The following is a 16,908-nucleotide window of genomic DNA, read 5'->3' on the forward strand; positions in this document are numbered from 1 at the left end:
AGGTAATTCCTTCTGAAAATTTCTTTCTTTGCTATCTTTATTAATACCCCTATGTGTGGATCTAGAGGGATTCATATGTAACCCTTCCTCATTTGCTTTTGCTTTGGGCCAAATGTAAGCCCTATTAGAACTGTACAGTTCTAAATCTCTAGTCAATGTCTTACTTTTTCTATCGAAAATACTGTGAGCCTTGCTGTCGGCTAGATAGAATTGTTTCTTAAACAAACCCTTCCAAATGTCAAACTCAGCATGGCTAGTAATGGTCTCATACATACTCTCCAATTCATCTGCCAGCAAGGCACATTTCTCTTGTTGATACTTAAGAAGAAGTTGCATATAGGCACATCCAAAGTTGTCAAATAATCCATTAAATTCGTTCACAACATCTTGATTATAGGGAATGCCTAATGGCAGCTTAAAAAATCTTAAGCCTTTAGGCACTACATTAATTTTCAAACAATTGTTAAGGTAGCTCATATCTATTTTTGAATTTTTAAATGCAATAAGTCTCTTCCCAAAATCAAAGATCAATTCTTTAAGTGAGCTATAAACGTAATCTTTATTAGTATATTGATCTTTTTTACCAAAATCAAAGTCAAAGTCATCATCTTTGTCGTTTAAAAACTGCTCCATGAGTTCTCTTTCGTGAGCAGTTGTGGATACCTTGTAATAATTCAGTCTATTCTGCTCGGCACCACCGTGCCTGGAAAATGTCCTGTGGTCCTGGTTCGGGCTAGAGATAATATGATGTACAGTACCTTTATTAGCATTCCCCAGCTTCTGCTGTTTACTTTCATAATGTTTACTTACTTGTGTAACTTTGGGCCTTGCGCCAACACGTTCAGCTTCTCGTCTAGCCCGTACAATACTGAAGTCAAACGTAAAGTCTTGAGCTGGGGAAAACCCCAACGGATCAAAAGGAATGCCCTCATCCTGGTTAGTAAAATGACCCAAGTCCTTTGGGGATGCGTCGGAGGTTACACAGGCATCCGGTAAATCAATAACGCCATTGGTAGCATGTACCACCTCTTCGGTCGTCCGGAGCGCTTCAGGAAACCCTCATTCAGGCGTAGGTGCATCTCTCCTCATACGTGCACGTTCACGCTCACGTTCACCAGTATTCTGAGCCATCCGAATGCAGGAACCTACCTCCCCCTCACCTTTGGACGAGGATACACTCCTGTTTGTGTAAATCACATCACGAGGACCCGATAAATGGCACAGTTTGGTATTGTTAGATGCTAAATTAGTAACCAGTTCAAATAATTTCTTCAACTCACATTGCACGGCTGAAACTTCAGCTCGTAATTCAATGAACTCTTCCCGAGACAATAAAGCACCGGATGTGTCTTCATGATCCATCATAAGGCTGCAACCAGTAAAAAATCAAACGATCACCAACTGTAAAGAAGTGTGATGTATATCTTTAAAAGTTTTGGCAGACTTTCTGCTGATTGACTCACTATGACTATATATATCAGGATATGTGCATGTTTTAAATGGTTCTGAAGAAGACTGGGGTGTTCCAGTTGAAAGCGCTAAACTGTGGAATAAAGGATTGTACTTCACTCTCTCATGTACGAGCTCCTATTGGTGTTTTCTGGTTCCATTTACTTCTTTACAGTTGGTGATCATTTGATTTTTTACTGGTTGCAGCCTTATGATGGATCAGGAAGACACATCCGGTGCTTTATTGTCTCGGGAAGAGTTCACTGAATTACGAGCTGAAGTTTCAGCCGTGCAATGTGAGTTGAAAAAATTATTTGAACTGGTTACTAATTTAGCATCTAACAACACCAAATTGTGCCATTTATCGGATCCTCGTGATGTGATTCACACTAACAGGAGTGTATCCTCGTCCAAAGGTGAGGGAGAGGTAGCTTCCTGCATACGGATGGCTCAGAACACTGGTGAGCGTGAGCGTGAACGTGCACGTATGAGGAGAGATGCACCTACGCCTGAACGAGAGTTCCCTGAAGCGTTCCGGACGACCGAAGAGGTGGTACATGCTACTAATGGCGTTATTGATTTACCGGACGCCTGTGTAATCCCCGACGCATCCCCAAAGGACTTGGGACGTTTTAACAACCAGGATGAGGGCATTCCTTTTGATCCGTTGGGGTTTTCCCCAGCTCAAGACTTTACGTTTGACTTCAGTATTGTACGGGCTAGACGAGAAGCTGAACGTGTTGGCGCAAGGCCCAAAGTTACACAAGTAAGTAAACATTATGAAAGCAAACAGCAGAAGCTGGGGAATGCTAATAAAGGTACTGTACATCATATTATCTCTAGCCCGAACCAGGACCACAGGACATTTTCCAGGCACGGTGGTGCCGAGCAGAATAGACTGAATTATTACAAGGTATCTACAACTGCTCACGAAAGAGAACTCATGGAGCAGTTTTTAAACGACAAAGATGATGACTTTGACTTTGATTTTGGTAAAAAAAGATCAATATACTAATAAAGATTACGTTTATAGCTCACTTAAAGAATTGATCTTTGATTTTGGGAAGAGACTTATTGCATTTAAAAATTCAAAAATAGATATGAGCTACCTTAACAATTGTTTGAAAATTAATGTAGTGCCTAAGGGCTTAAGATTTTTTTAGCTGCCATTAGGCATTCCCTATAATCAAGATGTTGTGAACGAATTTAATGGATTATTTGACAACTTTGGATGTGCCTATATGCAACTTCTTCTTAAGTATCAACAAGAGAAATGTGCCTTGCTGGCAGATGAATTGGAGAGTATGTATGAGACCATTACTAGCCATGCTGAGTTTGACATTTGGAAGGATTTGTTTAAGAAACAATTCTATCTAGCCGACAGCAAGGCTCACAGTATTTTCGATAGAAAAAGTAAGAAATTGACTAGAGATTTAGAATTGTACAGTTCTAATAGGGCTTACATTTGGCCCAAAGCAAAAGCAAATGAGGAAGGGTTACATATGAATCCCTCTAGATCCACACATAGGGGTATTAATAAAGATAGCAAAGAAAGAAATTTTCAGAAGGAATTACCTTCTTTCCCCAGGAATCTCAACAGACAATGGAACAGACACAGAAAATAACACTTGACCCCCACACCAGAGTCAGTGATATTTATGGGGACAGACTATTCTTAGCTAAGTACCCCACATTGACACCCTCATTTGCTAAGTCTACCATCAATGCTGAGACATCGCAGAGCAATCTTAAAATTTTACACACTCATTCATATACTCTTACTAGCTATGAGGGTTTCAATGTTTACAATTACACTGACGTGGAGGTTGATGAACAGTTTATTAATGTTATGAGCAAAGGTATGAAGTTTATACCTACTGTCCGTAGTGATTTATTCGACAATATTAAACAGGTCAAGTTATATCGTCGTAAATTAAACTTGGCTATCCTCTTTGACAACAAAGCAGAAAATAAGGGTTGTTTAGAGAATCAACCATTGTGTAAGAAAAGCTCCTACGTTCCAAATTCTCATCCTAGTATTTCGAGTTTTGAGAAATTAGTGTGTAAGGATATCTATAGACTACATAAGGACATAAGGAACAAACACGGATTATATTATAATTCTCAGTTGAATCTAACACATTCTGAGAGAGAATGTTTAAATAAAGTGATACATAATAAGGAGGTGCACATCATGAAACCCGACAAAGGTGGAGGGATTGTTGTCTTTCAGTCTGACATTTATAATTCTAGTATATATGATATATTACACCAGACTGATACGTATGAATGTATTTCTATCAACCAGATCAACATAGGACACAGACGTATTGATCTGGCTATTGAAGAATTTTTAATAGATAATAGGATCACGAATGAGACTTACATGTTTTTGAAAAATGACTATCCAGTGTTGGCTAAAATCGTGGGGATACCTAAGATTCACAAATGCTTAGAGAAACCCCCTTTCAGACCCATTATTTCTGGGTCAAAGTCCAAAACTTTCAATATTGGGAGATGGATAGATCACCAGCTTAAACACATTTATGGAATCATCCCCCACATTATGAAAGACTCTTGGAGTTTTTTAGGGAAATTAACAAAGGACAACTGGAAATGTGATCTTACCCTCCTAACTATAGATGTAGTGGACCTTTTCTCAAGCATACCAAAAGATGATGGTTTAGAACATTTTTCCAACAGCTTGAGGAAATATTCAGGTTTAAGTTGGGATAAGGTGTCCTTATTGTGCGATATGATGGGTCTAGTGCTGGAACATAATTACATTGTATTTCAAGAAGAATATTTCAAACAAATAAAGGGGGTTGCTATGGGAGCCTCTTGTGCTCCCATTTTTGCAAACCTTGTGATGTTGGACTGGGAGGAAGAAGTACTTTTCAAAAGTAACTTTTATCCTGACATAAAATTTTATGCAAGATATTTGGACGACATCTTTATTCTTTGGCAGGCCTCCACTGAGAGACTACAAGAATTTATGTCCTTTATCAACAATTCCTCCCAATTCTTAAAATTCACTCACAGTACTAGTACTACCAATATTCCCTATTTGGATGTTTTGATTGGACTTGAACACAATGGTTTTACTTCCAAGATTTATCAGAAGCCAACCTTTTCGAATGATTATTTATATTTTTCCAGTAATCATCCACCACATGTTTTCAAAAATATTGTTAAGGGGCAGTGCATTCGCGCGGCCAGGATGTCATCCACTGAATCAGTTATGAGAACAGAACTTGACGTTATTAAAAATTTGTTTCTTAATCGTGGGTATCCGACTAACATGCTTCTAGATGTTATAAGTTATGTACAGAAGGAATGGGGAAATAAATATCCACCATTATTGGGCAATTTTGTGGTTAGGTTGAAAGGTGAAGACAATGAACCTCAAATGTTCGGTAGGGCCTGTGTATTAACCTACACCCCATATACCAACTTTATCCAGGACATTTTATGTCAACATTGGGATATTATTACAACTACCAACTTGGATCAAATTGTGGGAACTAAACCCAAATTTGTATATAAGACGGGTATTAATCTCAAAAGAATCTTGGAACAATCATCTTGATAAACTAGACGTATATAAGGGAACTAGGAAATGTGGAAGATGCAAGCAGTGTAACCATATTAATGAAGATAGTCTTATCCGATTAAAAGACATCAATTATTCTTGTATAAAGACCAGAACAGGGAATTGTAACACCAGTCAGGTGATTTATTTGGCCTCTTGTACATCATGCCCCGCGTATTATATTGGCAAAACTGAAAGATCTTTAAAAAAGCGTATTTATGAACATTATTATCGTATCCAGAAAAAGGATACTAAAAATGCTTTATTTAGACACATTAATGAACATGGGGGAGAGCATATTTTTCGTTTTGCCATTATAGACCAATTAAAGAGTTCATTATTTGGGGGTAATTGGAAAATGCGTTTAGTCGCAATGGAGAGTAAGTGGCAGATTTTATTAGATGCCACGAGACCCCCCGGACTGAACGATTTTATTAGCATTAAACCTTTTTTGGTACTATCCCAATAGAATTGGACCAGTATCTTTTTATACACTCTGATTTTTTATACATTTTTTTAATTTCCTTGATCATTGTGTTTATTTAGTTCATTTATTGGTACGAATTGCATAAGTATTGTTGTTGTTTATGCAATATGACCTTATTATAATAGTTTGTACATGTCTTAGCATAGTTTTTACTGTGCACTGTTTTTTAGATCAGATATTCATATTATCTGACATATTGTTCTTTTTATTAGTTATTATAGACCAATATTTTAATATTTTTACTCCTGTATATATGATGGTATTCCCTTTCCTTCATACACTTTGACATTTTGTGATTGCATTTCCATTAATATGGCAGTATGATGTATATCTTTAAAACTTTTGGCGGACTTTCTGCTGATTGACTCACTATGACTATATATATCAGGATATGTGCATGTTTTAAATGGTTCTGAAGAAGACTGGGGTGTTCCAGTTGAAAGCGCTAAACTGTGGAATAAAGGATTGTACTTCACTCTCTCGTGTACGAGCTCCTATTGGTGTTTTCTGGTTCCATTTACTTCTTAACTTTGAATAAGGCCATTGAGATTTGTCAGATATATAAATGCACAGAAAAGCACACAAATATGCTTACAAATGAGAAATGCATGCTTCCAGTATCTTCTAGTGCTCATGTTGATAGTGTACAGCAAATGGTTAAAAGAAATAGGCCCAAGCACATGGCAGCAACTGTGAGCCCTACAGCACTCACTGGTAAACCCTGTAGCTTTCTAACAAATTCCAGAGTGAGCACAGTCTCAGTGAAGCATGTACCATTACTTAGCCTCATAGTCAACTGCCGTAATTGTGGTGGTAATCATGTGTCTAAAAGAGAAAAGTACTTAGCTTTTGATCAGTAATGCCACTGATATAAAAAGTGGAATCATTTTCCAAGATATTGTAAATCAAAAGAGGCTCATTTTTTTATTAAAAGAGAACATTCAAAGAGACAAGTTGATCAATTAGAAAGTTGTGACCCTACTTTTTATGTTAATGGTGTGTCTGTGCTTAATGAAACAGTCAATGCAGTAGATTTATGGGCAAAGAATGAAATATTTGTACTGTTCAGATAAATGGAAGACCCACAGAGCTCAAAGTCAATACAGGTTCAAAGGGCAATGTTGTGTCAGTAGAAACATTTGCTAGAGTATGTGCTGTGAGAAGCTTGATTTGGCAAAGTATGCAAAGCTTGTTGCTTATGGTGGTGAAGAAATTCAAACTGAAGGTTCAGTAGTGGTTTCATGTTACTCTGCTGGGAATAGCTATGACTTACAATTTTACATGGTCAAAAGGCATGTACAGTTATTATTAGGCCTCAGAGACAGTTTGAAAATGGGACTGCTTTCATTTTAATAAGGAAGTGCACCATATAAGCTTAAAAGACCACTGTTCTAATTTCACAGTCTATTTTTTCTACCTATGCTGATCTTTTTGAAAACAAACTAGGCAAACTACCAGTTAGACCCTGAAGTCAGTCTAGTTGTCAGGCCAGCCTGGAAAGTTCCAGACGTTATGCAGAACAAAGTCAAAGCCAGGCCAGATAAAATGGTGCAGCAAGGTGTAATGTGTCCAGTCAATGTACCTACTGAATGGGTATCTTCCATGATCATGGCTCATAAGAAAAGCACAGATGATATCAGGATATCTATTGATCCATGAGATTTGGACAATGCACTGAAAAGACCTCATCATCCAATGCGTACAGTCAAAGAAGTCGCTGCTCTTATGCCAAATGCCACTGTTTTTTTCTGTTTTGGATGCAAAGAGTTCATTTTAGCAAATTTTATTTGGTTGAAAATCTTCATTGCTAACTACTTTCAGTGCTCCTTTTGGCAGGTACAGATTTTTGAGAATGCCATTTGGGATAAACTCTGTCAATGAAGTCTTCAAGCATGCCATGGAACAAATTTTTTCTGGGTATCCGTGTGCTATTATAGTAGATGATATTCTAGTAGGAGGTAATGGTGAAGCTGAGCATGACAAAAACCTCAAGAAAGTTCTGGAAAGAGCACGTGAAGTTAATCTTAAGCTGAATCCTCAGAAGTGCAAATTCAGCTACGAGAACTTACTTATGTTGGTCATTTATTTACCAGTTCAGGCTTATGACCAGCTCCTTGAAAGCAAATTGCTATTCTCGAGATGCTAGGCCCAGACAATGTTCAAGCCCTGCAATGTTTTCTTGGCCTGGTTAACTATCTAGGCAAGTTCATTCCAGACTTGAGCCAACTTTCAGCACCACTTAGAGAGCTGATACGCAAAGATGTATCTTGATTATGGTCAGAACACCAGAGAGCATTTGATGTCCTTAAACAGGGAATTGCCAGTCCACCAACTCTACTATGATCTTCACAAACCAGTTACTCTTTCTTGTCATGCTTTGAAATTTGGCCTTGGTGCAGTCATTCTTCAAGAGGGTAGACCAGTAGCCTATGCATCCAGAACTCTAACCCAAACTGAAATGCAGTATGCGCAGATAGAGAAAGAGCTCTTGGCAGTTGTGTTTGCATGTTCGAAGTTCCATCATTATATATTTGAAACTGATCATCAACTTCTAGACACTATTTTGAGAAAGGCTATGCATACAGCTCCTGCCAGATTGCAACACATGCTGTTGAAATTGCAAAAATATATTTTCAATCTTGTTTACACAAAAGGCAAACTTCTTTATCTTGCTGATTCTTTATCCAGATCACCCAGAAATACCACTGAACAGCATGAAAACGAGCAACTTGATTTTGAAGTCATGGAAGTGAGAAATATTTCTTCCACATGTCTCGATGAGCTTAGAAGTCATACAGCCTCAGATCCAGCTCTTCAGAAGCTCAACCACTTTATCAGTCAAGGATGGCCGTCAAAGCAATCTTGCTTACCAGTAGACCTGCAACCCTATTTTCCTTACAGAGATGAGATTTTGTTTGACAATGGTATCATCATCTAAGGTCCAAAAGTAATTGTTCCAAAGTTCTTGCAACAGGAGTATATTACTGTTTTGCATCATGGCCACCCAGGAGTAGATTCGGCCAAAAGAAGGGTGAGAGAATTAGCATTTTGGCCTTCTATGTCAAGGGATATTGAGAGAGTACTTTCATCTTGTTCTGTATGTAATAGTTGTTAGCCACATCAACAGAAAGAGCAACTTCAGCTAAACCAGATTCCTGAACTACCTTGGTCGACAGTAGCTACAGACATTTTCGAGTGGAATGGTCAGCATTACTTGGTGTTATTCGACTCTTGTTCAAATCACAAAACATCTGAACTCAGAATTGTGAATGGCAGGTTGTTAACCAGATGGACTGACTGATCATCCGTTCTGTTAGTGTCACCTGTGCAGTACATAGCCGATTTCAGTGGGACTGGTTTGAATCATATTCCAAGGCAGCAGTGATTACTTAGTATATACTCCTAAGGCCAAATACCTCAGATGTATAGTTTTTATCTGGGACAGTGGTACAGATCAAAGGACTGTGGCCCCTATCCCTCTGCCATATTAATCCGTGACAGTGGTACAGATTTTAAGCTATGTAATCACAAATTAATTAATAAATCCAAAAAAAGTGCTAGGGCACGCTGGTTAGCAATCAGAAAGTTTATTCCACGATAAGATAAAATCCACTCTGCGTGCTTCACTCGGGAAACAAAAATATCAGCAACAAGATGATATATAACTCGCCAAAGGAAATGAATTAACGCTCTTACATCCACACTGCAAATATGCGTTTTCGTCACTAGGACTTCATCAGACAATCTAATTCCTTTAACACACATTTAAATACTAAATAGTTAAATAAAATCAACTTAATTGACCATAGAGCTTTGTCTTTTAATTCAAACACACCAATCCATGTACTTAGTTCATGAATATTAATGCCTTTCACTATAAAGTGCTTTAGTGCTTGTTATTTAAAAGATATATATAAATATACACATTAAAACTGGCATTAAAAACTGACATTTAACAAATTATTAAAATAATTAAATACTGAATTAATAATATTAATTGATTACGTGTATAAATATGAATATATATATAAATAAATAATGCAAAGTTGTTCATGTTCAATCCTTAAAAATATTTTGTTGTGAATGGGAACTCACTTTACATACAATGGTAGTGCCATCTAGTGTTCATATCCAGAAATGCACTATAATTTATTAGCTCTTATTTTTAGTAGAGGTGAAATTGTAAGAAAGTCATTAATCCCTGGATCAGTGTTGGAATCTAGGTTGACCTGCCACCATAACTCCTTACTTTCCAGGATTTCCTCCCAGAGGCCTCCCCTAATATCTGGCTTAACTTGATCCAACACGTAAAATTCAAATTTAGATTCAGGGCATATATTAATGTGTTTGTATAATGCATTAGTATTTTTAGCTTTCAGAATGTCATAATTGTGTTCATATATTCTCCGTTTCAAACATCTTTCAGTTTTACCCACGTAGAACGACTGACATTTCTGACAAATAGCAATATAAACTACCCCTCTACTTTCACAATTGTAATAAGTCTTACTTTTTATCCTTCTCTTTCTACTTTCTATGTATAATTCTGCCTTGTTCATGATATATGGACACTGTTGGCACTTCCACATTTGTATGTCCCCCTCCTCATTCTGTTTCTTTCACTAACTGTTTCACTACTCCTTTCTAATATTTTACCTATGTTAGGTGGATTTTTGAACACTATTTTTGGTTCCATTCTAGGGATCTCATCTATATCTGTTAAAGAACTAAACTTCTTCCATTCTTTTTTGAAAAAAATCTTTTAATTTCAAATTGGAACTGTTATATTCTAACACCAAGCTTCTCATGTAGGTGTCATGATCATTTTTCTTCTTGTTTACTACAGGGGTATATCCCGACTCCAAATTATTTGTATTACCCTTGCCTAATATAGGTTTGAATCTACCCAACCTTCCTTCCTCTACTTCACTTCTTAACTTCTTAACAAACTCCTCAGGATATCCACGTTCTTTGAACATACTGTGTAGAATCATGCATTCATCTCGAAAATCTAAGTCATTTGATGTCATTCGTGAGCCCCTTACAAATTGTCCTTTGACAATGTTCCTCTTACTATGTAAGGGGTGGGCACTGTCATAATGTAAAAAAGAGTTCACATATGTCTCCTTTCTAAATACCTTGCTCTCAAATTTACCTGCCCTTTTATATATTTCTATATCTAGGTATTTCAGAGACTCATTGCTGATAGTATATGTGAACTTCAAAAATTTAGTAGTTTGATTGATATATTCCATGAATTCTAGGAAACTTGCTTCACTACCTATCCAAAAGATGACAATATCGTCCAAGAATCTATGGTAAACTGTCCATAGTTCCTTGAACTTACAGTTGGTGATAAACTGTTCTTCCCATTTGGAAAGCACGATATTAGCATAAGTGGGGGCACAAGCGGCCCCCATAGATACACCTGTCTTCTGCTGATAGTATTCACAATCAAACATGATAAAATTGTGTTTTAAGACAGTATCCATAAGTGTCACACTCGCTATCTTGTCATTAAGACTCAAATGATCATCTTCGAACACAGACTCCTCAAACAAATTCATCCCCTCAGTATGTGGTATGCATCCAAACAAATCAATGACATCTATGGTGATGAACAGCATGTCCTCCCTATACATATTCTGTTTTAATTCCCCCAATAAGTCCCAGGAGTCTTTAAGAATTAACTTGTTGTTGACCCAAATATGCTTTGTCTTAAAATCCACGAATTTGGCTAGGGGAACTGTTTTAGAGCCCTCAGCCAAGACAATTGGTCTGAGGGGTGGATTTTCCATATCCTTATGGATTTTCGGTATTCCAAATATAGTAGCTACCTTGGGTTTCTTTACTTCTAAATATTTAAAAGTTTTGTCATCTATTATATTCTCTGTCAGAAGATCTTGTAGAATAGAGTTGATCCTATGATAGGCAACATTGATTTCGTTTAAAGATACCGCTGTATACTTAGTATCATCTCTCAAAATGGTATTCATCTTTCCTTCGTACAAGATTCTATCCATTATGACTATCCCCCCACCCTTATCCGGCCTCATAACCCTCAATGATGCATTACTACTTAATTCTTTTAAAGTTTCGTTCTCATTTTTACTTAAATTATAGTGTACCCAGCTTGAATTGTGTTTTTTTCTAACTGAATCAACCATAATATTTTCAAAATTCTTTATTTGAGGGAATAATGGGGGGTTATAAGTTGACTTTCTCTTCAACATGTTGTCACCCCCACCATCTCTTTTGAAGCCCGCTTTGGAAGCCATAATTTCTAAATTAATTTTCCTCATGAACAGCTTAACATCCAAAATTGTACATGTAAAATCACCTCTACTATTAGGTATATACTTTAGTCCTTTACTGAGTAGTGAAAAATGGTTTGAATTCAATGTCAGACAACTAAAATTATAAATGGTAAAATTCTGATAGGTGTGTTTGACTTTATCATTCTCAATAACTTCTAGGATGGTATCATTAACATCTGGGCTGGGGGTATCTAATAATATCTCCCCTGCCCTCTTTCCCCCCCCCAATTCCGAAAATTTTCCATATAATTGTTATTGCCTTCCTGTAATATTCCCCTATTCTGCATGGGGGGAAAATCAATGTCATAACTTGCTTCATTCCATCCATAACCTTCACTTAACCCCTGTCTGTTTTCATGTTGAAAATTCCTTCTTTTGTTGTTCCATGTCCCTTTGTGTGTATTATTTTTGTTTGCCTGAAAATTAGGTTTTGGATAACTTGTGTGGTTTTCATATTCATTGACATCCCTTTTCAATTTACCTAACTTACGCTGTATCACTTCCTCACACTTAGTGTCTATATCCTTTCTCATAGAAAAATATTTTTCACTTTCCTCTTTTATGCCATGAATTAAATCAGTTGTAATACAAGCATCCAAAATCTCAATGTCCTTCCCCAATTCCCTTTGTTTATTGTCATTGTCATTTTAATCAATAATTAATTTAATAACTTCTAACCCACAATTGTTAAAAACATTGATTAAACATTCGTGGAAATGGGAACCAATCTGGACATTGTTAGGGTATTTAAATACCCTTAAACCTTTAGGGACTATTTCCCTATTTAAACAAATTAATTAAGGGCACACGGTGGAAATATAAACTTGTACCTTGACAGTCATTATGAAGATATACAGCATGTCTATATTCATGTTAATCTTGACAAATCAATTAATTGACTTACAACCTGTTGCATGGCATAATCTGAAAGCTTACATGATGCTGCATGGCATTGTCATCAATTCTTAGACCAATAACTTGTACAACGTCTAAAAACTTTGAGCATTGTTTATACTGCTGAATATGTAGATAGATACAATCTTCATATTTCTGTAAATATTTCAAAACTAAGCATTCAGAAATTAATTATCCATACTTCTGTGAAACCTTATATCTGGCTGAAAAGCAGGGTTGCCGATATTTTATCTAGCTTGCTCTATTACCAAGATATAGGAAGCTGTTTATGGATAGTTACAAAAAAATATTTTTTAAATATAACACTGGTTTAAAGATTATATTTTTTTAAATATAACACTGGTCTAAAGATTTTGAATGGTTGAACTATTACTTTTGTAAAGCTAGGATTTTGCTGAGCATTGTTATTATTTGTACTTTCCATAGTATTTACTGTTCATAATTTACTTCTGGATTTTTTGTAATATACTATTAAGGTGAAGACTTTGAATGTTTTAAATATTATTGAGGTAAATATTGGATTTTGCTGAATATCATTACTTTTGTACTTCTGCAATATTTACAATTCACAGGTTATGCATATTTTTTGGTTTTACTCTTTTATAGGACCAGAGTTCCGCTGTGGCGACCCCTAACCGGGAAAAGCCGAAAGACACAACAACAACTCTTTTATAGCTTGATCTGTTGAAAGATCTCAGAATTTAGTGAATATGTTGGGAATAAAGAGTCTCTTTATAGCAACTTTGATACTCATGTAAGTGCAAGCCCTGGAATTATGACAAAATAAGGAAGTACAGGAGAACAGCACATACTCAGTTTATTTATTTTTTTTATTTTTTATTTTTTTTTTGCAGATGGGCAAATCCTCACACCAAAACACACACACATACTCACACACACACACACACACACACACACACACACACACACACACACACACACACACACACACACACACGCATGCACACACACACACACACACACGCACACGCACACACGCACACACGCACACACACACACACACACACACACACACACACACACACACACACACACACACACACACACCCTGAATTTGTATACATCAACTCTAAGACTGCAATGTTGTGGGGAAAAAGGGAATACACTGGGAAATGGCAATCACAGAATTAGTAAATGCAAATTTGTATTTTTGCTCATTCAGGCTCACTATTCCAGGACTCACACTAACAAGTCTCAGAAAAATCAAACGGTTACCAAAAATAAGACATATTTTTTTCTGCAGCAGCTGTTTAGTGGGCTTTATTAGCTGAACAAAATTTAAAGCTAAGATGAAGGCTTTCATGAAATAAATTAATAACAATTCCTGTGAGGCAGTCAGGGCATCAAGAATACTAATTGCACTGAGGAGATGAAGATGTTATATCTATGACACTGACAGTTTTATGAGCCCTACAGCCAATCCGGTTTCTGGAATTCACACCAGTCTTAATATAAATATTAATTAACTCTGATTAAGAATTTTGTCAGAAGATTTCTAAAGTTATATTGCTTCCTTTTCTAAACTAAACAACATATTTTGCAATGGATGTGCTGTATTTGTTAATATGGAAACAGATGTAGATACAAAAGCATATAATATTGAAAATATGGAAATATGGAATAGTAACATTGCACATCAAAGTAGCTCTCCATATAAAGGCTTATGATTTTTTTCTTTTTTTTTTTGTGGGCGTTCTTGCAATTGATCCTGGATGGTGATATATAAAAATTACAGAATTACAGAAAATTACATTCAGTAATTAATGCCATTTTCCAGATGTCTTATTCTTCAGAAAATGGACATTAAAGCAAATTGTTTTTCTAGTTAATACTACAAAACATAGAACAGTAAAACCTCATGCATCAGAAGTACTGAAAACTAATACCCAAAAGACAAAAGGGCAAAAAAATAATATATAAGTGCTTTTTATGAGGGGGGGACAGAGGACAAGTCCCCCCCCCCTGCACACACACACACTGATCAAGCTTAATGTATGCACCAACTCAAAGAAGGGATAAATCCCCAAAAAAGAAGAATGCTATTGGAGCAAATGTAGAAACCATCTGTGTAAAACAGTAACTGGCATTCTGTTAGTAGAAGTCCTGCATTTTAGGGCAACTGATGCTCAGGGAATTTCACCACAGTCACCTGTAGAAATATTGTTTTTCTATTAACTTTCTAAATGAATAATAGCAATATTTAAAAAATGCCCCTGACTTTCCCCCTTTGCCCCTTATTATTATTTTTTGTTTTGTTTTGTCTGTGATCATTGAGCTAAGAGATTAAGAGATGATAATGAGAAGACGGGTCTTCCTTATCCTAGAAAGTATTTCACATAATAACAGTAAGCAGGATTAAGCCTGTTTGCGTGGGTGTAAGCAATGCCTACACAGGCTAAGCAATTCAGGAGCTAACTGAGTATAAGAAACAGTAACCATAACTTAGCAGTGCTTACTGTCTCGCAAACCCACACAAACCCACGCAAACCTGCTTACAACTGCTCAAAAGTGCCTTAATCACACTGTATCCAATGGCCTGCCTAGCAACAAAATAAACAGTCTCTGCTAGGATCAAACCCAGGGCCCTACACACCATAGCCAAAGTGATTTACTACTAAGCCATCTCAGATATGCATATGCTTGGTGTATTCACAAACATATTATCCAGCCCAGTCATTCAACAGTACAGCAAATGTATTCCAACGGGTAGATGTATGTGTGAGTAAATACATTAATGTCTAAACAGGTACAACATATTGATATAAGTGTGTGTGTATATATATATATATATATATATATATATATATATATATATATAGGTATATACGGACATACATCTGTAGATAACAATGGGAAAATAACAAAAAACATATATGTCCTCATGTAATGTTAATGGGGTTGAGAGGCCCCACACAATATACGTCTGGTACGAATAGGTATACACCCCCAGCCAAGTACGACCCCCCTGTAATACAGTACCATGTGTTGCAGATCCCATAACCAGGACCAGACATGACATGGCCATCCCTAGGATACATATACACAGACACATATATGCAGATATAGGTGTATATATATATATATATATATATATATATATATATATATATATATATATGTATGTATAGATATATATGTAACTACACATAAACACAAAGAGATATGTACAGCAAGATACATATGTAGCATGTGCATACAATATGGAGCAGCCAGTATTCCTACAGTCACCACCTTACCAACTGGAGACTGTATAAGCCACCCATACGAATGACATTCATAGCCTGCAACATATACCCACAGAGATATCAAAGGGTATAACACCACACACAGGTGTGTATAAATGAATGTGAAAGCTTTATTTGTGTAATATGACAGTTGTATATGCCATGTCATATAGCTGTTTAGACACTGACATCCATATGAACAGTGTAATGCAACTGTGAAACAGTTATACTAAGACAGTTGTCTGGAAAGTTTGACATATGTTGTTGTCCAGGCCAAGGCCTTCAAGTAGTATTATAGTAATGACAGACTGGGCCACAGCATACCAGACAATCAACAGTACGTAATGCAGATGTATAGGTCAGCAGCCTCTTTCTACATTCTGTACACAATCCCTAGGGGGTACAGACCTCAGCTGACACAATGGGATGTATCTGTTACATAGCAAGGTATACCTGACACCATCACAATCACACTGACAAACAGAACATCCCATATGGCAGGAGGCAGTAGGCCTGCATTTACCCAAGGTGAATTGTATGGTAAAGTACATCCAGATACCTTAAGGCAGCTTATCCCAGATACCCACACATGTTGTAACAGCCTAGGTTAGTCATGGTGCACCCCCCCTACACTCACAAATACTGGGCCATATACCACTGTTACATACACTGGCCTCTGGAGTGCATTAGGGCACACATGTATTGTGTAAGTGAAACCCACACATATATGGCCCCAACCCCCCAGTATGTGTGGGGGACACAACAGCAGTGGTGTGATGGCAGGAATGACAGCATGACATACACACAGCCCACTACATAACAACCCCTGACAGCATATCATATGTGCAAAGCCTGGTATGTAGGTGGAGGACAGAGGCTGGAACACAGGCACATATGTGTAAA

At 36.8% G+C, this 16,908-nt stretch overlaps 1 protein-coding gene across 1 annotated transcript in view; it reads right to left on the reverse strand.

The window, feature by feature from the left end:
* WDR49 (WD repeat domain 49) overlaps positions 1-16,908 on the reverse strand; it is a 983,894-nt gene that overhangs the window by 606,931 nt on the left and 360,055 nt on the right. The gene's annotated exons all lie outside the window — the stretch shown is intronic.

This window comes from Protopterus annectens, chromosome 4.part1 (assembly GCF_019279795.1).
Source record: "Protopterus annectens isolate FY-2018-M chromosome 4.part1, PAN1.0, whole genome shotgun sequence".
Lineage (NCBI taxonomy): Eukaryota > Metazoa > Chordata > Ceratodontiformes > Protopteridae > Protopterus > Protopterus annectens.